This window comes from Bos grunniens, chromosome 9, assembly GCF_055505025.1.
Source record: "Bos grunniens cultivar Pamir isolate PY7600 chromosome 9, Bosgru_T2T1.0, whole genome shotgun sequence".
Taxonomy (NCBI): Eukaryota; Metazoa; Chordata; class Mammalia; order Artiodactyla; family Bovidae; genus Bos; species Bos grunniens.
Genome location: NC_141173.1, coordinates 89,017,796 through 89,040,060, shown reverse-complemented (window position 1 = coordinate 89,040,060; position 22,265 = coordinate 89,017,796). Strand labels below are relative to the sequence as shown.

Genomic DNA, 22,265 nt, shown 5'->3' with positions numbered 1-22,265 from the left:
TTGAAAAATATTCCTTTGAAAGTATTCAATTTGGAATGAACATAGCTACAAGTCATTCTCTTCCCCTTTACTATATTTCCTTTAAACAAGAGACATAGCAGGGCAATCTGAAGAAGTAAAAGACATTCCTTTTAATACAGTATTTAGGACAATTTTGGTGATTTTATCACTGTAGCCGACCCTCGGCATTCACAGGGGATTAGTTCCAGCAGCCCCTGTGAACACCATAATCTGAGGATGCTTCTATAAAGCTCTTTATATAAAATGGAGCGGTACATTGAATGTAGTCAGCCTTCAGCATCTGTGGATGCAAAGGGCTGACTGTAGTTAAAGGTCAAAACCAGAGGAGATTGTTGACAGCAAAAACCCCTATCTCAGTGGTACCCCTGGAATAGGGATTCAAGTAACCAAAGTTTTACAGGTTTTATTTTTAAACGCTAAGGAATTTTAAAAACTGGTTAATGTTATCCTATTGTCAGAAGTAGACTGTTATTCACCTAACAGGGTTTGATCAAATGATCTCTAAGGTCTTTCCAGCTGGATGCACATTTCCACATGAAGCTCCCCCATTAAGACTATAAACTCCATGAGGATAGGGACCATGTCTATAGGGGAGATTAACACTGCAAGGCACATGTGTGCGTGCTAAGTTGCTTCAGTTGTGTCTGACTCTTTGCGACCCTCTGGACTGTAGCTTGCCAGGCTCTTCTGTCCATGGGATTCTCCAGGCAAGAATACTGGAGTGGATTGCCATGCTCTCCAAGTACGGGCCTCTGATCTTCTCAGGAAGAGGAAGCTGCTCTCTGCCCCTCCTAGCCTTCTGGTTTGCTGCCCCACAGACACACACCTATTTCTGCATGTAGCATCCTAATTAGACTGAGTGGAGGAAGGGACCATATCTTAATCATCTTTGTATCACTAGTAACCAACATAACACCCAGTGCAAAAAAAGAAAAAAGAATTAATTAACGAAGAAAAGAAGAAACTATTAGAGAAGGAGCCAGTGGTGATCTAAACTAAATGCTATCATTCAGTGGAAATGGGTAGATAGACACATATGGAGGTGTGGGGAATTGTAACAGATACAACTTCAGCTGGGGAAGGAAACAGGATGCCACGGTAAAGTTTCAAGACTGTGGCTTCTAAATGCAAAGGAAATATGGAGGCAAAGAATGTGAAGAAAACCCAAACAAGGAGGAAGTGCCAAATTCTCATCTGCTGAAAATGTCTGAAATACTGTGCTTTTGTGTTCAAATATCAGACTGCTATAAGAAAATGGAAGGTATGCTGATGGGTAATTCTAAAATTAAGGACCACTTCATAAGGTGTCGTCAACAAGAACTAACTTGGATGTTTCACCGTGCAGTGCTGTATATCTGTGTCTTCATCCCTTGGGAAAGGGGCACGTTATCTGGCTGTGAGTGGGGGCAAGTTCCTTTTCCTAGCCAATTCCTGGGACTTGTCGACATCGAAAACCTGTAACGTTTTCTTAGTGATCTGAAGAAAACGTTAGGGATCTGAAATAAGCCATTTATTCCCTTACTATAAAAGTCCTCTCTATAATTTTAAAAACAGATACAGGTGAAGGAATTATTTAATGTGGACTGTACCTCAGACTTGGTCTTGAGTCATGAAGCAAATACATTTACTATGATTTAGCATTCCTGAAGAGCACACAACTTTAAGACTTCGTTTTAAAAAGTTTGCGAGAAATTGCCTATGTCACAAGAATTATTTGTCTTGGCAATCCCTTTTCTTTGGGGGGGCAGAGGGGGGAGGAGTTTACAGCTATTCAACTTACAGCATGAATGGAAACAGGAAACACTGATACTCTGATTGTGTGAGCACAGAAGCTAGCAGATAGCCATTTTGTAGCCTGGTTTGATTCGACCTTTGAAACCCATAGTCTTCTCAGAAAGGAACTGTCGGTGGGTCTGCTTTGGGAAAGGACTCACTATTTGGACAAACACTGTTGGTGACCTCACAAGAAACAGCGCTCTGCACAAAAGCCAATACTGGACAACCAGGTCTCTCTGTTCTTATCTGCTAGGACACTGTGAGTCACATGGTACAAACTGAATAGAAAAAACAGCAACAAAAAAGCCACTGTTGGCAGGCACGCTTGCTATCGACGAAATTATTCAGTGAGGCAGAGAGATGATGCTTATATGTAAATTATTTTATCACATCCCTACTTGCTGTGTACACAGAAGTTGCAGGGACAATTAGGACTTATATTTTACAGTAATCACTGATCTGCTACCTTAAAAACAAACAAACAAACAAAACGCTACGGTCATGACATCATAGGTAGGCCCTATAAGCTATGAAAAGTGAAAGTTGCTCAGTCGTGTCCAACTCTTTGCGACCCCACGGACTATACAGTCCATGGAATTCTCCAGACCAGAATACTGCAGAGGACACAGTTTTCCTTCTCCGAGGGATCTTCCCAATCCAGGGATTGAACCCAGGTCTCTGCACTGCAGGCAGATTCTTTACCTGCTGAGCCACCAGGGAAGCTCTGTATAAGCTATGGTCTCATAAAAATTCTAGGGCTATAAGGGACTGTTAGGGATCACACACTGACCTCCTTGGGGCTCCTATGTGCCAGGGAAGCTCTTTTCTTGAGATAACAGCGCAGAAGCTACGATGGTATCCGAGGTCCCTCTGATGTGCGAGGCAGATTGGCCTTTCCGTATTATGTGCTCTCTGCCATTCTGCGCAAACACGATCGACTGAACGAACAAACCCAGAACTTAGAAACAACCTTGGTTTCTTCTCGTTCAATGATTAATGAACTTCTATCACCCTGCCAGGCATCTAAGCATTTATCAACATGCCCTGGTCCTCACTTAGTGAGGAAACAGGGCTGTCTGCACATATTCATGACAAAGATGAGAAGACTCATTCATTACCTAAAGACAAAGGAGCATCTTTCTGACCTTTCTTTTCATTCCTTTTTTCCTGTTTGAATTCCCTTCGGTACTTTTAAAATGTTTAATCATTTAGGAGCATGTAGGTAAATTTGAATCAACTCTCCTCTACATTTAATTCTGGATGATCTCATGGGTTAGTACATTCACTGAACCCATTTCTGTCAAATCGCAATCTTAAGTGTAGTTCAGTGGTTCTCAACTGGGAACATTTCACAGTATCTGAAATCATTTTTGGTTACTCTAACTGGCATTGAGTAAGTGGGAGCCAGGGATGCTGCTAAACACCATAGAATGCAGAGGACAGACACTCACCCCCTTGAAAAAAACCAAAAAACAAAAAACCAACCACCCAGAATTATTCACCCCAGATGCCCAGAGGTAGACATTCTGCTCTAGTTCAAGCATAACAAAGGAGCCTTGTACTTTCTAGCCACTCTTTCTGAGAATGTTACAAATGTGTTCGCTGTGATAAAACAAAAGCTTGTACAAGATTATGCTAACAATAACCTTACATACCATAAGACCTGGAAATATGAATAAAAAGTCCTCTAAGCAAAGTCTGATGTTCTGTGTCAGTGATGTGTTTACTACAACACAGCAGTTCCTGGTGATGAAAAGCAGTGTCTCACTGATGACGGATGCACCAACCTCTTAAGAAAGCAGGGAATACAGAGCAACACAGGTGATGGCCATGAGCCGTCTTATACTAAGAACAAATACATATGGTGGGGCAAAGCTGTTCAGAGACTGGGGCTCAAGAGACGCACAGATGTTACCATTTACTGACACGTCTGTGTGCCCGCCAATGCATTAGACATCGTCCGTCTCATTCCACTTTTCATCGCCTTTATCTGCTGCTTATAGATTATGAAGTTAAAGATTTAAATAGTTTTTTTTCCAAAGTCACACAGTAAGGCGATAGAGCTTGGATGGAAAACTATGGTCCATCTGACTGCAGGCTACACCCCACCCCATCCTGCCTTGTCCGTGTATAACTGATTCTGCAGCATTTCTTTAACTCAGCTGCTTAGCAAGTTGTGTAACAAGATGAAAATCTCAACACTTTGTACTTCAGTAATAATCTGATATCTAAGACGTAGCTCTAGATTCTTCTCCTGACTCCAGACTTGTTTTCTAATTGCAATGTGGTCCTACTATGATAAAAGAAAGCAAGTCACCTGCAGTCTCCTCCATTATGGTATTTCCTCCTCCCTTCCTCCTCTCCCCTCTTTCCTTCCATCCTCTTTCTCTCTCTTTATTCAGAAAGTTATTTTCCCTCTTAGAGCAGTTCATTTAGGGCTAGGGAATCACGCCCTCTCTTAGTTCTCAGCCTACAGTGCTGAGTCCTGGGCAGCGAGCAGCAGGCAGTGTTACTGGTGAAAAACAAAGACGCCCCAGAGAGCAAGCTGCCAGGACCAGCTCCATCTGGGCTTGGTACCTAGCATCAATTGAAACGGGCCACAGGCAGAGAATACTCACTCTGCAGGCTGGCCTCTGGAGAACCTAATGGTAATCTGGGGGCCAGGGAGTCACCACCTCTCACTGGATGAGTCAGGTCCCAAGACTTGTCTTCCCAGCCTCATTCAGCCAGGCGTCTACCCTCCAGCACTGGCTGGGGAAATGAGTAACCACAATTCTCTAGCTTGGGTTTTCTTTTCCAAACTGTACACCATGGTGGGAGAAAAAAAGCAGCAAATATTTTAGATGTGAAATTCTCCTTTCTGCTTTTACTCTGAGGAAAACCCTCCTTGCATTCAGATAAAGAGTTAAAACTGAGGCACCAAAAGTTGTCCCTGAGTTTCTGGCTTCTTGATACGCTTGAATGTTATCACCATCATAGTAAAATTGAATTTCCACCTTGCTGTGTCACTAAGGGCTCTTTATTCTGCGTGTGCTCAGATTAGAATTTTCAGATTTCGCAGCTACTTTATAACGGTAATAATTTTTCTCTCCATGATACATGCAACCGACATATATATCAAATATACAACACAGTGAGTCGCCATTACTCTGGGACATGAACTTGAATTTATGGACTGTTAGAGGTCCCACAGAAAACCTAGCCTTTGCAATGAGTTTAGCTCAAAACAGGTTGAGATAAGAAATACATCGGCACAGCACAGATTTTGCTAACTTAACCCTAAAAAGAATTTCTTCTAAAACAGAGGGAGAAATCAAACTGTAGCTTTCATTCAGTCGGCACTTAACTTTCTCACGACAAATCAGAAAATAAACAAAACCTTTGCACAGGAAGAAGTAAGGTATATGCCAGACTAGGCTTCATTCTGAAGCACTGTGGGCTCTAATCCCTGAACAAAGCTAAAGGAAATGGAAACTGGACTCTTCAAATTGCCCTTTTCTGCCATGTGCAAGCAGGTCTATTCAGCTGCAGCTGAATAGGGAAAGTGGAGGTCAGAGTCACAGAAGCACATAAATTCTGAATTGGAGCTCAAGGTAGGCTGGCCCTTGGGGATTTTAATTACTTTTTCAATGATTAGAAGGACACTAAGTGAAAAAAAAAAAAAGGACACTAAGTGAACCCGGATGAATCAGTAAATGATAGAGAAAGCTCTGTATTATGACTACAGCTGGGGAAAAAAAGGAGGAACTTGCTTAGAACTTTTTAAATATAAAGGATCCAACTCATCTTAAGTCTTTGAAATTTTACAAAAAATTAAATCACTTCTGCCTTCTTGGATTTGTCTTTGCTCTTGGGTTTTTAAAATGTCTTAGAGTCAAATTTCCATCAGCTGTACAGATTCAACCAGGCACATATTAGGAGACTTACAGGGGAAAAAAAAAAAGTTAAAAAGGTTGGGGCAGGGAGAATCCAAGATTAATGTTGTGCTGTGTGCTCAGTCGCTTCAGTCGTGTCCGACTCTTTGCAGCCCCCAAGGACTGCAGCCCGCCGGGCTCCTCTGACCATGGGCTTCTCCAGACAAGAATACTGGAGTTGCCATGTTCTCTTCCAGGGGATGGATCTTCCCTACCCAGGGATCAAACTCGCATCTCCTGCAATGCAGGCAGATTCTTTTACCCACTGAGCCACCTAGGAAGTCCAATATTAATAGTAACTTGTGTTTTTTTTCTTTCTTACCTTTTGGTGATGGCAGCACTTACACATGAGGGGAAGTCTGGTAGTCGTATGGAATGCATGAGAAGGTTACAGGGGATTCATCAGGGAAAAGGGAAAGAGAAGACATGGAAAGTACAGAAAGGACATAAAGTGAAGTCACTCAGTTGTGTCCAACTCTTTGAGACTCCATAGACTGTAGCGTACCAGGCTCCTCCGTCCATGGGATTTTCCAGGCAAGAGTACTGGAGTGGGTTGCCATTTCCTTCTCCAGGGGATCTTCCTGACCCAGGGATTGAACCCAGGTCTCCCACATTGTAGGCAGACGCTTTACCGTCTGAGCCACCAGGGAAGTCCTAGAAAGGACATAGGTCCGCATGAATAATCTGCTTCAAAAATAAAAACCCTGAAAATACCAGTAATGCCACTTGGATGTACTCTGTTATCTGGACCCAGAATTTCCTTTCTCCAGAGAATTAATTAAGCACAGACACTGGTTCAATTATTTGAACTCATCATTATCGTTAATCATCGTGTTTTGTAAAATGATTCTGACCAAAGTGTAATTTGATTTTGAAAAAAAAAAAAGTTTAGATGAAAATTAAATTATACATGTTATTTTTACCTCCCTTATAAAAATCCAACTGAATTAAATTTATAAATTCATTATTGAAATAGATGCCATCTTCTTGTAGGGATCAGGAGCGTTTGTACAAGGTCACTGTTTTGACCAGGGTTTTAACCCTTCTGTTTTTAGCAAACTGTGGTATCCCAAAGTTCTGGACTTCTGGATGATTGCTTGGGGCAGAGCTGTTCTCTTGCAGCTCCTGAGAACTGGACACTAGGAAACTAACTTGAAACAAATTCTAAAAGTCTGTGCCAACACCATGCTTTAATCTAAAATAGTGAAAAGATGAAATAGAACATTTTGCATCAAGCAGTTTATGAAAATCAACCCAAGGAGGAAAAAAACTATAAATGTCAAAAGGTAAATATATTTTGTCTTGAGGGTTCAAAGGACAAAAGAACACCCCGAAACCTCTATTAGCTTCTTCTGCAAGTGCAAGAAACCCAGCAAGAGAAACCAAGATTTCCGAGCTTGAAAACAAATTAAATCTACCAACAATCCTAGTATAAAAATTTTTATTATAGAAAAAGAAATGAAGACAGAAGGAAAACATTTCAAACTTGAAAGCTGGAAGATTCTACAATGTATCTAACTAAATAAGAGCAGGTTGGGCAGGAATTTGTGAACTGAGGGTAGAAATCCACTAGTGTTTTACATAATCAAATTATTGGGCTGCAAACAGAAGTTTTTCTAAAAACGAAGAAATAGGAAAGGAAATACTACAAATGTTAGGATACGCTACATAGGATAAGAGGAAGTAGTCTTAATTCATAAGACATTGATTCCCTTTTTGCACACGTGTGTGCATGTGTGCACATGCATTTTGTATATAAAATATACTTTATGCTCTGGCTTTCAGTCAAACAACATCCAACAGCCCCTGGTCCAGACTCTACTTCGTACATTTCTTATCTAGGAAGGGAGACAGATTGGCTGGTTCTACAGTCCTGTCGAGGCCTACTGGTTTCTCCCAAGATCACTGTGATGATTTTCCAGGCCTGGTCCCACTCTAATCAGCACTGCAACAAACAGAACAGGCAGCTCAAAAGAAGGACAACCTGGACCTCAGTGTAATCAGCCTTATCATTATATTTGGAGGCACATATGCAATGTCACTCGCACTGATCCAGGGCCGTGTAGGGGAGGAAAGGTCTTTTTGGATGTGTGGAGGCAGGAACGGTCTCTCTCCATGGTCCTTCTTTCAACGTTTCCTTAGTGTGTCTTCCCTGGTCACTAGCGCTAGTTAAGCTCCCCCTGCCTGTCCAGTGGTATGAGATCTTGAAAGGACTCGATATAACTGAGCAAACGAGGGCACACTGAAAAAGCCAGCATTCCTTTTTGTGTCTAAAAAGCTCAAACTGAAGCTAACTGCCCTGAAAAGCAGAGCTGAGCATATTTTTTCTTTGGCTTATTTTAAAAATAATCTTTTGTATACAAAGTGAAAGTGACAGTGTGAAATATATATGATTAGAAACATATTATTGATATATTATTGGAATATTTGATGTGAAGGAGAAATGTATCTGGTATTTTAACCATTTTCACTGTAATTTACATTCTTGGATCTCTCTGTACTGTTGACAGAGAACATGCCCTTGAGAGGTCCAAGTAAACCCAGTTTATAAAGGAAAGGTAACAAAGTATTAGGAGTAATACTCCTGTTCTCACCTCTCACCTCTACCCTGTCCGCACAGCAGGAGGGGCTGAAAGTAAAGTCTCATGTCATTTTTACTTTGTATAAATAAAAAACTCATTTGGCCATCTCTCTCTGTCATTCTTGGTATGTTCCAAGTATGGCCTCATATCTAGAAGTGGGTCCAACTTGGGTAAAGTACCAATAATAAAAATATGATTATTTGTATTACACAGGAAAGTACTGATCTTTGATATACTTAAGAATGAAAGTGGGCCAGTTGGTTTGGCTGATTCAGGAGATAATTCTGTTTGTGTAGAGAAGTGAAAGGTCTCATTTCTCTAAACCACAGCTGGCCACCGGGCAGATGTTGGAGAGAGAGAGAGACAGATGGTTACATGGATGACTCGGCATTAACTCGATTCCAAGTCTAGGAAAACCTCTTGAACTATGTCATGCTGACCTCACCTTTCCATTTAAAGGAGCCCACACAGAACCAGAAAATGTCTTAGCTCCTCTTACAGCTAGCTATGGCTATGAGCCAAGGTTGTTGAGTGAGATATAAACAGAAGTGCTATATGACTTCTAGGAAGATCCTTACCAGCGATACGGTGATATGCCTTTCATTCTTCTGGTTGGCTGAGATATAGATGTGATGGCTGGGGCCTGTGCAACCATACTGGGCTACTAGGCACTCCCTGATGATTGAGTAGATGACATACCAGTCCAAACTGCCTGCCCTGGATTTCTCTTAAATGGCAGAGAAATAGACATATTTGTTTTGGGTCACTTTTTTTCACTATTGCTGCTATGTGTGGGTGAACCAAGGGGCTTCCCTGATGGCTCCTGACAATGCAGGACACAGAGGAAATGCAGGTTCAGTTCCTGGGTCAGGAAGATCCCTTGGAGAAGGAAATGACAAACCACTCCAGTATTCCCGCCTGACAAATCTCATGGACAGAGGATCCTGGAGGGTTCCAGTCTCTGGGATTGCAAAGAGTGGGACACAACTGAGCAACTGACGTATGCATACAAACAACAACAACAAAATACGTGGGTGAACCTAATCCTAGCTGATTCCTTTGTGAAAATAAAGACCACTTAGAAATATGATAGTATTTTTCATTTCTATCATTTCAGTTTGCACATAATTTGAACATTATGCAGTGTTTTCTTTCTTTGCACAACAGTAACTCTGGAACTAAAGTCAAGGTTACATTTCTAATTTAGAAAAGATGTGAGATTTGCTCGGAGTTTCTTGATGAAAAAGCTACAATTTGGGAGGCTAAGAGTAGCCATAACTCTTTGATAGCTACCCCAAAGCTATACCACTTAAGGTAAGTGAGAGAGGGTCTAACTGAAAGTTCCAGCCACAGATTTAAATCAAGACAGCAGAAACCAGTATGTCAGTTTGCAGTATAAAAGGATATATATGTAGGTCTGACTCTAAATTCTATCTCCTCTGTCTATGTACTAAACAAAGAAGTGTTTTTTAGAAGGAAAAAAAAGCACCACTGTTTTTATAGTTGCTTTAAACACTTTTAGAATTTATCACTAAATTACAGCTTGATCCTAAAAAATAAAAACAATCCAGTCGACCAAACCATTCATGCAATTTTATAAAACAAACAAAAAAGAACTAAACAAGATTCGGGCCAGGTAGGGTCTCCACCCTACCTGGCAATCAAAAGAATGTACTTCTATCACTGGCGTCTAACATTGAGAATGTCTGCATGCATACACACTTGAATATATAAAAATTAAAAAATCCTACCTCCTTTGTTAGGACATAACTGAACATTATGGCAGGGAAGGAGTTTTTAGCGGATAAATAAGACATCCTCACGCCTCTGGACAGCAGCCTACAATGGGTCATTTCTCTCTGTTCAGTTCGTAGAGAGGAAGTTTTGCCAGGGTTCAGGCTGCCTGATCACTCAGGTCAGCTATTGCCCACATCTCTGCCATTCCCGTTCCCAAGAGAAACGAAGAGCACAGATGTCTCTAAATAACCATCAATCCTGCTGGAAAGTAAAGTAAAACCCCTGACCCACTATAAAGAAGGTTGAGCGTTGAAGAATTGATACTTTTGAACTGTGGCATTAGAGAAGCCCCTTGAGAGTCCCTTGGATTGCAAGGAGAACAAACCAGTCAGTCTTAAAGGAAATCAATCCTGAATATTCATTGGAAGGGCTGATGCTGAAGCTCCAACACTTCGGCCACCTGATGCAAAGAGCCGACTCATTAGAAAAGACGCTGATGCTGGGAAAGATTGAAGGCAGGAGAAGGGGACGACAGAGGATGAGATGGTTGGATGGCATCACCGACTCAATGGACGTGAGTTTGAGCAAGCTTCGGGAGTTGGTGATGGATGGGGAGGCCTGGCGTGCTGCAGTCCATGGCATGACAAAGAGTCGGACATGACTGAGCAACTGAACAACAACAACATCCAGATTTAGCTCTAAGTAAAGACTTGACCATATACTAATGAGAACTGCCAATCCTCTAGCCTCAGCCTCTCCTAAATTCTAACCTGTATTTCCTCATCCACACTCTTCACTCCCAATGCATAAATAACAAACTAACATTTTGCCACAACGGCTTATTTTCCTTTTACAAAGAAGTAACACAGCACAGATAGAGTTGAAGGCTACCTTCATGCATGGGTATTCCTGTTTTCTCATAGTCAGCAGTTGTTATTAACTTGGTGCTTATCTGGGTCATGTTTTCATTCTCTTACACATGTCTAAAGGCATAAACAAAATATAGTGCTGTTTGTATGTTTTTTAAAATATGTAGACTGTATTGAAAATTCTACTACCAACTTTTTCACTCAGCATTGTTATTTCTGAGATCTTACCTTCTCTGGAAATACCCAGGATTAATGCTGCTGGTTGCATGGTACCCATATCTACAGCTGCTGACGAGTCCTTTCCTGGGGAGGGAGCCCCATTAAATAAGGCTTCAACCTCTCGTCCTCACTTATTTTCTTCAGGAAGGTATACTGACTTATCTGATGGGAAGGGGTGGTGGAAAAGGAACCCCATCTTCAAGTGGCATTCTTGTAACAATAATTCTACAAAATCATTCCGGAACTTCTCACGGATCAGAAACTATATGCTTTCTCCATATTTAAAGATGTTGAAAATATACTTCCAACCTGTTTTGTCTGCCTTATCTTGGAGCTACCTGAACTATGGTGATTCCTTGAATACATACCCTCCTTTCTCCCCACTGTCTTGTTTTACTGGATTATATCTCAACTGTTCTTCAAAACATCCCCAAATGCCATCTTCTCAGGGAGTCTTAAGGACAGGGAACCACTATTTAAGAATTGTGCATTTATTTCCACCAGTATTAAAAGCATAACATTTCAGACTAGCATTTATTCCCTCCAAATGACCTCTTCTGACTGTCATTCACTTCTCTCATGTCTTCATACTTCAGCTAAACTATCCCCAGAACCCACTAATGCTTTCCTAGCATATTCATTTGTTTATTCAGTGTTCTAAGCACTCTGCTTAGATACAATTTCTCCATAACTCTGTATGTGAAATAACTTCAGATTTTAAATCAGTTTTTCCTTTATTGAAAATAAAATTATAAAAGTAACACACACTAATTGCAAAACTTTCAAAAATACTAAAATATGTATTCTGCCTGCAGAATAATATGTATTCTGCCTGCAATGCAGGAGACCCAGGTTTGCTTCCTGGGTCGGGAAGATCCCCTGGAGAAGGAAATGGCAGCTGACTGCAGTATTCTTGCCTGGAGAATCCTATAGAGGAGCCTGGCAGGCTATAGTCCATGGGGTCGCAAGAGTCAGACATGCCTTAGTGACTAAACCACCACCAAAATGTGTAAAGAATAACATGAACATCATCATGACCCCATTTCCCACATGTCAATGACAGTAATCACTTGATATACTTCATTTCTACTTTTTCATTGAATGTAAATATTTTATAATTTTTAAAATACAAGAAATATGAATATTGTTTGGAAACTTGATTTATTTTAATGTGAACTTCTTTCTAGGTTCCATGTACATCTATTTTTTTAAATAACATTGACATTACACCAATAATACCATACTTTTTTCTTTTTTTCTTAAAGATTTAGGTTTTAATTTTCACATTAAATTTGGTATGTCTTTATGCTGAATAAATTGATACAAGACTTTAATTTGAAAGTTCTAAATATAGTGGAATAAGTCTAATTACGGACATTCTGGGGTCTCCTTTGATATCAGTTTTATTCCTCTTTATTGTTATGGCAATATTATCTTGTTTTGATATCTAGAGTTAGGTAAATCATCCATCATCATTCTTTAAAACTTTTTTGTCTTTCCTCAAGATTCACTCTTTTAGAATCCAGACAAACATTGCTATTTAACCATGACGCTCATCTTCCTCTGTATACCAAGTTGTTTCAATGTGTCCGACTCTTTGCTACGTTATGGACTATAGCCCATAGCCCACCAAGCTCTTCTGTCCATGGGATTTTTCTGGCAAGAGTACTGGAGAGGGTTGTCCTTTCCTTCTCCAGGGGATCATCCTGACCCAGGGATCAAATCCGGGTCTCCTGCATTGCAGGTAGATTCCTTACAGTCTGAGCCCCCAGATACATCAAGAGATCTTCAAACTCATGTTTTCTTAGATTCTGTATTTGTCCCTAATCCTTAGTCCAGGATGGCACATATACTTCATTTTACCTGACTGTCTTTGGAATCTCATATTCTGATCCTCTGTATGTACATAATTAAATTTGGGTTTTCCCATGTTAATCTGTCTGATGTCACTGTAACTGTTAGGCCAGCCAGAAATACCTACAGGGCAGGGGGAAATTTTTTCTATCCTCAACATAACTATATACTCTGGCAATATGTAGCAATTTTATAGTAATTTACATGCTAGTTTGACAGAGAAATGATGATTAGTACTGATTATTCTCATTCAAGAACATGGTTGTATGTCTCACCAATGATTCAGACTCAAGAGTCTTATTTTGTGACTTTCAGTAAAATTTATGATTTTCTTTCTATATTCTCATTTCTTGCTAAATTTATTCCCAGGAATTTTATAGTTTGGTGACACAGATATACATAGAATATTTCCCCTTTTACAGTATCTCCTTATTGCTGATAGAAAGGGAACTATTACATATTTACATTGCATCCAAATAACCAACCAAAACTCTTATTACTTAAAATAAATTTCTTGAACTTTCTATTATACAATCATACTGTATATAAACAGAGGGAAATTTATCACTTTCTTTCTAATATCAATACTTTCATACTGTTCTTGTTTATTACATTGGCTAGTACCTGCAGGATAATGATGAATAATGACGGTGATCATATAAGTATCTTTGTCATGGACTTAATACATGTGTGCACCTTTAGGACTTTACTATTTAATATGAGGCTGATTGTTAGTTTCTGTCTTTCAAATATATTCAAATTCTTCTATCGAATGAGGTCTTTATCATTCCAATGAGATACCTCTGTGTTTAAGTAAAGAGTTACTTCTTCACTCTGCTTTATTTTGAATTGGATACCCAAGCACTTTGTAATTGGACATGGTTCTTTTAAACTTCAGGGAGTTTTAAAAACTGATATTACTTGCATTAAAGCATTAATGGCTGTGACTTTCCTGGTGGTTCAGTGGCTAAGCCTCTGCACTCCCAATGTAGGGGGTCCAGGTTAGTTCCCTGCACAGGAAACTAAATCCCACACGCTGTAACTAAGAGTTTGCATGCCACAATGAAAAGATTTTGCATGTCACAACTAAGATCCCATGTGCTGCAACTAAGAGCCAGCACAGACAAGCAAATAAATAAGATTTTTAAAAACCATTAATGGCTAAAAGAACAATTATGGTTGAAGCTAACAGGAGGTTGAAACTTTTAGAAAGTCCAAATAATCCAATTTTCTCTCCCCTCCCCGCAAAAGACATAAAAACTTGGACATAAGAATACACTGTTCATTTAGTGATGGCCAGTTTTCTTCTATTTCTTACTCAAAATTCTATTCGGTTTTCTTTGCATGAGAACAGCACAATGTAATTATATCAAACGCTGGTATGAATGAAAGCTTATGAAAAACCTCATATAATTGCAATTTTCTAAATTTATACATGAGATAAGGGTAACTGGACTCTTTTCAGCATCCTCTGGCAGAAAGTTCACAGTCAAGATGGGGCAAGATAGCAGCCATATAAATTTAAATGTTATTGCATAGTGGATATTTTTACTTTTAATCCTCATAAAGTCTATGCATTTAAAAATCATTTTATGTTAACATTCATAGAACTAATCCCTGCAAGACAGTGTTTTGACAGGGTCTTATTTTAACTCCATATTTTATGCTGTTAAGCAGAACTACATTAGGAGCGCATTATTTAGCATACACATAAATCGGAAGTAGGGATGGGCTAGATAACGCATCAAAAATAAATTTGCATTTTGCAGCCCATAAAGAAACAGTCAAGGTCAGGTCAGACATTCCTAAAGTTCAAACTCCTGTCCAAACTGTTTACTCTTTTTACTTAATTACTCTTTTAATTAATCAATTACTACCTCAAAACACCACCACACAAAGAAATATCAGTGTTTACGATAAAAAGCCTAGAGGAGATTCAGACATGTTTGCCAGTAGATAAGCTATTTATTAAACTAATGTCTAAGACCATAAACTCCTTATTGCCAAATTCAGACTTAAATTGAAGAAAGTAGGGAAAACCACTAGTCCATTCAGGTATGACCTAAATCAAATCCCTTATGATTATACAGTGGAAGTGAGAAATAGATTTAAGGGCCTAGATCTGATAGATAGAGTGCCTGATGAACTATGGAATGAGGTTCGTGACATTGTACAGGAGACAGGGATCAAGACCATCCCCATGGAAAAGAAATGCAAAAAAGCAAAATGGCTGTCTGGGGAGGCCTTACAAATAGCTGTGAAAAGAAGAGAAGTGAAAAGCAAAGGAGAAAAGGAAAGATATAAACATCTGAATGCAGAGTTCCAAAGAATAGCAAGAAGAGATAAGAAAGCCTTCTTCAGCGATCAATGCAAAGAAATAGAGGAAAACAACAGAATGGGAAAGACTAGGGATCTCTTCAAGAAAATCAGAGATACCAAAGGAACATTTCATGCAAAGATGGGCTCGATAAAGGACAGAAATGGTATGGACCTAACAGAAGTAGAAGATATTAAGAAGAGATGGCAAGAATACACAGAAGAACTGTACAAAAAAGAGCTTCACGACCAAGATAATCACAATGGTGTGATCACTGACCTAGAGCCAGACATCCTGGAATGTGAAGTCAAGTGGGCCTTAGAAAGCATCACTAGGAACAAAGCTAGTGGAGGTGATAGAACTCCAGTTGAGCTATTCCAAATCCTGAAAGATGATGCTGTAAAAGTGCCGCACTCAACATGCCAGTAAATTTGGAAAACTCAGCAGTGGCCACAGGACTGGAAAAGGTCAGTTTTCATTCCAACCCAAAAGAAAGGCAATGCCAAAGAATGCTCAGACTACCGCACAATTGCACTCATCTCACACGCTAGTAAAGTAATGCTTAAAATTCTCCAAGCCAGGCTTCAGCAATATGTGAACCTTGAACTTCCTGATGTTCAAGCTGGTTTTAGAAAAGGCAGAGAAACCAGAGATCAAATTGCCAACATCTGCTGGATCATGGAAAAAGCAAGAGAGTTCCAGAAAAACATCTATTTCTGCTTTATTGACTATGCCAAAGCCTTTGACTGTGTGGATCACAATAAACTGTGGAAAATTCTGAGAGAGATGGGAATACCAGACCACCTGATCTGCCTCTTGAGAAATCTGTATGCAGGTCAGGAAGCAACAGTTAGAACTGGACATGGAACAACAGACTGGTTCCAAATAAAAAAAGGAGTATGTCAAGGCTGTATATTGTCACCCTGTTTATTTAACTTATATGCAGAGTACATCATGAGAAATGCTGGGCTGGAAGAAGCACAAGCTGGAATCAAGACTGCCGGGAGAAATATCAATCACCTCAGATATGCAGATGACACTACCCTTATGGCAGAAAGTGAAGAGGAACTCAAAAGCCTCTTGATGAAAGTGAAAGAGGAGAGTGAAAAAGTTGGCTTAAAGCTCAACATTCAGAAAATGAAGATCATGGCATCCGGTCCCATCACTTCATGGGACCGGATGGGGAAACAGTGGAAACAGTGTCAGATTTTTCTGGGCTCCAAAATCACTGCAGATGGTGACTGCAGCCATGAAATTAAAAGACGCTTACTCCTTGGAAGGAAAGTTATGACCAACCTAGATAGCATATTCAAAAGCAGAGACATTACTTTGCCAACAAAGGTCCGTCTAGTCAAGGCTATGGTTTTTCCAGTGGTCATGTATGGATGTGAGAGTTGGACTGTGAAGAAGGCTGAGCACCGAAAAATTGATGCTTTTGAACTGTGGTGTTGGAGAAGACTCTTGAGAGTCCCTTGGACTGCAAGGAGATCCAACCAGTCCATTCTGAAGGAGATCAGCCCTGGGATTTCTTTGGAAGGAATGATGCTAAAGCTGAAACTCCAGTACTTTGGCCACCTCATGCGAAGAGTTGACTCATTGGAAGACTCTGATGCTGGGAGGGATTGGGGGCAAGAGGAGAAGGGGATGACAGAGGATGAGATGGCTGGATGGCATCACTGACTTGATGGACGTGAGTCTCAGTGAACTCCGGGAGCTGGTGATGGACAGGGAGGCCTGGCGTGCTGCGATTCATGTGGTCTCAAAGAGTCGGACACGACTGAACAACTGATCTGATTTGATCTGATTATTCATCATTCATTTAAAAAACCATTTATTCAGTGCCAGTTATGTGCTAATAAGCACAGGGCAATGTGATGATGACGATATGGAATGAAAACCAACCTTTGAAAGTGAAAGTGAAGTCACTCAGTCATGTCTGACTCTTAGTGACCCCATGGACTGCAGCCTACCAGGCTCTGCTGTCCATGGGATTTTCCAGGCAAGAGTACTTAGGAAGCAGTAAAGCACAGTGATAAAAGCTACAGTTCTAGACTGGGGCTTGGACTCTGCTGCACCCCTCCCCTCACCTCTCTTGCATTAGCGGTTTGTCTTTGGGTACCTATTCACTCGCTGGGATGCCCAGTTTCCTCAGCTGTAAAACAGGAGTATTGGGACAACTTTCGTTGAGAGCTCGTATAAGACATTAAAGATATACATGTAACACAGAACGCCCCCAGCAAGATGCCCAGCACACAGCTAGTCCTTAACTTGTGGGTGGGGCCAGGATACAGGAGATGCTGCGTTGAGCAGGACAGCCCCACAAAGATTTGTCCACTGTCCCTTCACTCCTGTGTTGGGAAAACCTGACCGTGATTATATGAACTTACAGCCCTCCTCCCAATTTGCTTTACATAAAAACTCCAAGCTATCAATGTGTACCCCATTTTTAAGGAATGCAAACAAGAGTGCAAAATGAAAGAAGGTTAACTTTGTTTTCTTTGGAACTTTGCAACGAGATATTCACTTCTGCAGAAAACTGCATGGGTGCCAATAACCACCTGTGACACCTGACTTGCCAAAACACACCTAATCCTTCTGCACTCGTGACGGGTGCGTAAGAATTCTGTGTATATGCAAGCATCTGACCACTCTAGTGTAGTCGAAATATTTCCTCTAATTAATACATCCTGAAGGGCTTCCCTGGTGGTCCAGTGGTTCAGAATCAGCCAGTGCAGGGGACACAGATTCAATGCCTGGTCTGGGAAGAATCCACATGCCACGGGGCAGCTAAGCCCAGGCACCATAACTACTCAGTCCAAGCACCCTAGAGCCAGTGCTCCACAAGAGAAGCCACCGCAGTGAGAAGCTCACGACCGGAGAGTCGCCCCAGCTCTCCACAACCAGAACAAGCCTGCACACAGCAACAAAGACCCAACACAGCCAAAAACATTAACTAAAAAATACATATTGAAATACATAACATGTTATCATAAAATACTTTTACGTCACAACTAAACATTATGTTATTTTTTGAAATTATCTGTAGAAGATTATAGTGCCTGAGTTTTACTTCAGGATAGTCAAGTGTTTGGTATAAAAAGAAGGAAGGGATGAGTTTGAGAACACAGGGCTACGTAACTTGTTCAAGTCACAGCTGATAAGAAACAGGGCTGGTATCTGAGCCAGGGCTGTCTCTAGGATGCATCTGCTCAGTTCTACTTCTGCGGTGGAAAACTTAGGATGCTCCTGACCTCTATGGAGTTCTTTGACCTGGGAAATCATTTGTTAGATCATCTGCTCAGAAGCTGAGGATACAGCACTGAACAAAAGGGACAAATCCCAGTGCCCTAAAGGATTTATCTTCAGGGGAGAGACAGACAGTGCTCTCACAGATGCCTGCATGGCTGGCAGCAACACAGGGGGTCGGGGTACTTGCGAGGAGGGCCGGGGCTGTTATCGACGGGATGGTTAATTTCAGCTGGAAGGCATGCAGAAGGCCTCCCTGACACATAAGCCAAAGACTGAGTGAAGCAAGGGAGCAAATCATGTAGTTATGAGGGAACCTGGAGAGCAAGAACCCGTCCACAGGACCTGATGTGCAAGGCAGCAGGGAGAAAGAATATGTGTTGATAATAACACAACCAAAGGAAATAACCTGAATACCTACTGATAACATGAAAGGTGGTATATTCACAGTTGCCAGATGAAACAGGTTACAGAAAATACACCACCACGTTATTGTTGAAAATCCTAAAATATTTTTTCCTGTTATTTCAGTAGTGAGCAAACAAGAGTTTCAGATGTCAAGAAGGAAATGGACTGGAGTGTGGTCTACGCCTGTGAGTGCAGAATTCCAGGGCATCCTGCTTTCTCCCTGGTCACTACACAGCACTGTAAACAAGTCTATCTAGAAGGATTCTTCCAATCTTTAGAGTCATCGCGTCCCCTCAGATCCTTTCTATGGCCATCGGTCCTGAACGCCTCTGTCTGGGAAGGGAACAAGCAGGAGTGTTTTCCATTGTCAGAACACAGACATCCCTCACTTGCAAGAATGCATTAGGGACTTCCCCGATGGTCCAGGGGTTCAGAGTCTGCCTGCCAATGCAGGGGGCCAAGGTTCCACCCCTGGTCAGGGGAACTGGAGCCCCCACGTCAGAGCTAAACCTGGTGCGGCCGAATAAATATTTAAAAAGAAAGCGTTAGTATTTGAAAAGGTTTATCTTAAAAGTAAGGATCCTTAGCGTCTTACAGTGGTAAGAGCAGCTGGCATCCACTGTTCAGTTTGGGCTTCTCCAGCATTATGGCACTTGAGAACAAGCCTTGAGTTAGATACGGAGAAATCAAGATTCGGGGGCTTACTCAAACTACCCAAGGTCATAGTCAGAACATGGCAGAGAGCAACTCAAATCCGGACGGCTGAAGACTGCAAACTAACGTGTGTGGCTGCTCCAAGGAAAATCACCTCCATTATCTGGAGTTTCAGTATGAGAGCAGAAAACGATCAAAAGCCATATCAGCATTAAAAGGACCCCATTAGTCTAACTTAATATTATAAATGAATTTCACTGAAGCATTGGAAGATCAGGCTGCAAAATTTGGTGACCTGTAATTAAGATATTTTACTTCTAAATTTTAAAAAGTTTATGCAAATACTTGATATATACCAAAGAATATATATAAGTTAGCAGCAATAACTAAAAACCTGAGTGTCAATTCCCAAAGTCCAGGATGGTGGTCGCTTCTAGTGGAGAGGCAGAAAAATGGGACTGGGGTGAGGGGTGCAGAGCATGACTTCTAATGCCTTTCTCATCTCAAATTCAAAATCCCCAAAACAAACAGAAACCAGGCTCCTAAAAGACCAAGTATTGAGAATGCCCAAAAATGGACTCCCCACTTGCATTGCTGAGCGCCCAGGGTTCAATTTCTGGTTGAGGAACTAAGACCCTGCAAGCCACACAGTGTAGTCTAGAAAGAATAAAACAAAAGACCAGGTACCACTGCTGAGTAAAGCTCACCATCAAAAGATGAAGAGTTGGTAAGAGATAATGCTTGAAGCTCTTCTAGAAGAAAGCCCTAATCTCTGTAGTCATAAGCGGTGTTGGAGAAACCATCTTTTGGCTCCTCTTCCTTGGGGACACAGAGTGCCATGATAAAAGGACTGAAAAGTAGCTCTAGAGGCAGACTGCAAAGCAAACAGCTGACCAGCACACGCACGGCCTTGAGTGCTGACTTAGGTTTGTTGAGACTTTTTGGCTATTTGTTTCTTTTTTTTTTGAGCCAGAGCTGACAAGCACCTCTGAAAGAATTGCAGAGGAAGAAAAGTTTCGCAAATTTTATGACTAATGAAAAGGGGATGTGTATACAACCATAAATTCTGAAATGATTAAAGGTTTATGTATAAGAACCAACATTTTATGAACCAATACAGGTGATCTTTATAAACTCAAGCTGATGGATGGAATTCCCTTGTGGTCCAGTGGTTAGGGCTCCAGGCTGCCAGTGCAGGGGAACTGGTTCAACCCATAGTTGGGGGAACTAAGAACCCATGTGCTATGCAGTGTGGCCTAAAACAGAAAGGATGGAAGAGGAAAAGCTATAATGAATACGTTGAAAAGACAAGCCACACGTGGGAGAACACATTTGTAGCACAGGATGGTAAATATTCATATTTGGAACATATAAAGGATATTATAAATGAATAAGAAAGAGGTGAATGGCCTCAAAGAAAGTAAGCAATCCACAAATTGATACGCCCATAAATATGTCTATACTCACAACTATAATGAACTACCATTTCACTACCACTAGGTTGGCAAGATTTAAAACAGTCTAACAATATAAAGTGTTAGTCACTCAACTGTGTCCAACTCCTTGTGACCCTGTGGACTGTACCTTGCCAGGCTTCTCTGTTCATGGGATTTCCCAGGCAAGAACACCGGAGTGGGTAGCCATTCCCTTCTCCAGGGAGTCTTCCCAACCCAGGGATCGAACCTGGGTCTCCTGAATTGCAGGCAGATTCTTTACCATCTGAGACACCAGGGAAGCCCATAGAGTATAAAGGTTGGGAGGGCTTCCCAGGGGTGCCTGAGGTAAAGAACCCACCTGCCAATGCAGGAGACGTAAGAGATGTGGGTTCCATCCCCGGGTGCGGAAGATCCCCGGGAGAAGGGCATGGCAACTCACTCCAGTACTCCTGCCTGCAGAACTCCATGGACAGAGGAGCCTGGCTGGCTACAGTCTGACACTACTGAGTGCACGCACGCACACACACACACACACACACATAAATATTGGGAAGAATGTCTGCCAGCGGACACATGTGAGGGGAGCAGTGAGTAGATCAGAATGTGACTCAATAAAACAACCTTTAATTAGCAATATATTCAGGGAAAAGATCTTTTAAAGTAGTAAGAGAAGAATTAAAAAAAAAAACCAAATTTATTCCACTACTGTTTGCACACATTATTCTGTATCAGAATAATTATACTGGTGGGAGAAGGCAATGGTGCCCCACTCCGGTACTCTTGCCTGGAAAATCCCATGGGCTGCGAGGCCTGGTAGGCTGCAGTCCATGGGGTCGCTAGGAGTCAGATACAACTGAGCGATTTCACTTTCACTTTTCACTTTTGTGCATTGGAGAAGGAAATGGCAGCCCACTCCAGTGTTCTTGCCTGGAGAATCCCAGCGACAGGGAAGCCTGGTGGGCTGCCGTCTATGGGGTCGCACAGAGTCGGACACGACTGAAGCGACTTAGCAGCAGCAGCAGCAATTATACTGGTACTCATTTTAAATGTGACCATCTGCTATAGACCGGTCATCTGAAACAAATGATGACCGGTTTAATGAGAGTGGATGGGAACCAGGTAAAGATGAGACTATCACCATAGGCAGAAGAGCTGGCTGATCATCTACACACGTTTGAGTGAGAGGAAAGTTGTACCCTCCACCACTTACTGGCTGAATGATGGCAGACATG

At 41.3% G+C, this 22,265-nt stretch overlaps 1 protein-coding gene across 1 annotated transcript in view; it reads right to left on the bottom strand.

Annotated features, from left to right (window-relative positions):
* The window catches only part of MTHFD1L (methylenetetrahydrofolate dehydrogenase (NADP+ dependent) 1 like), a 181,649-nt gene that overhangs the window by 77,243 nt on the left and 82,141 nt on the right, over positions 1–22,265 (bottom strand). The window lies entirely within an intron of this gene.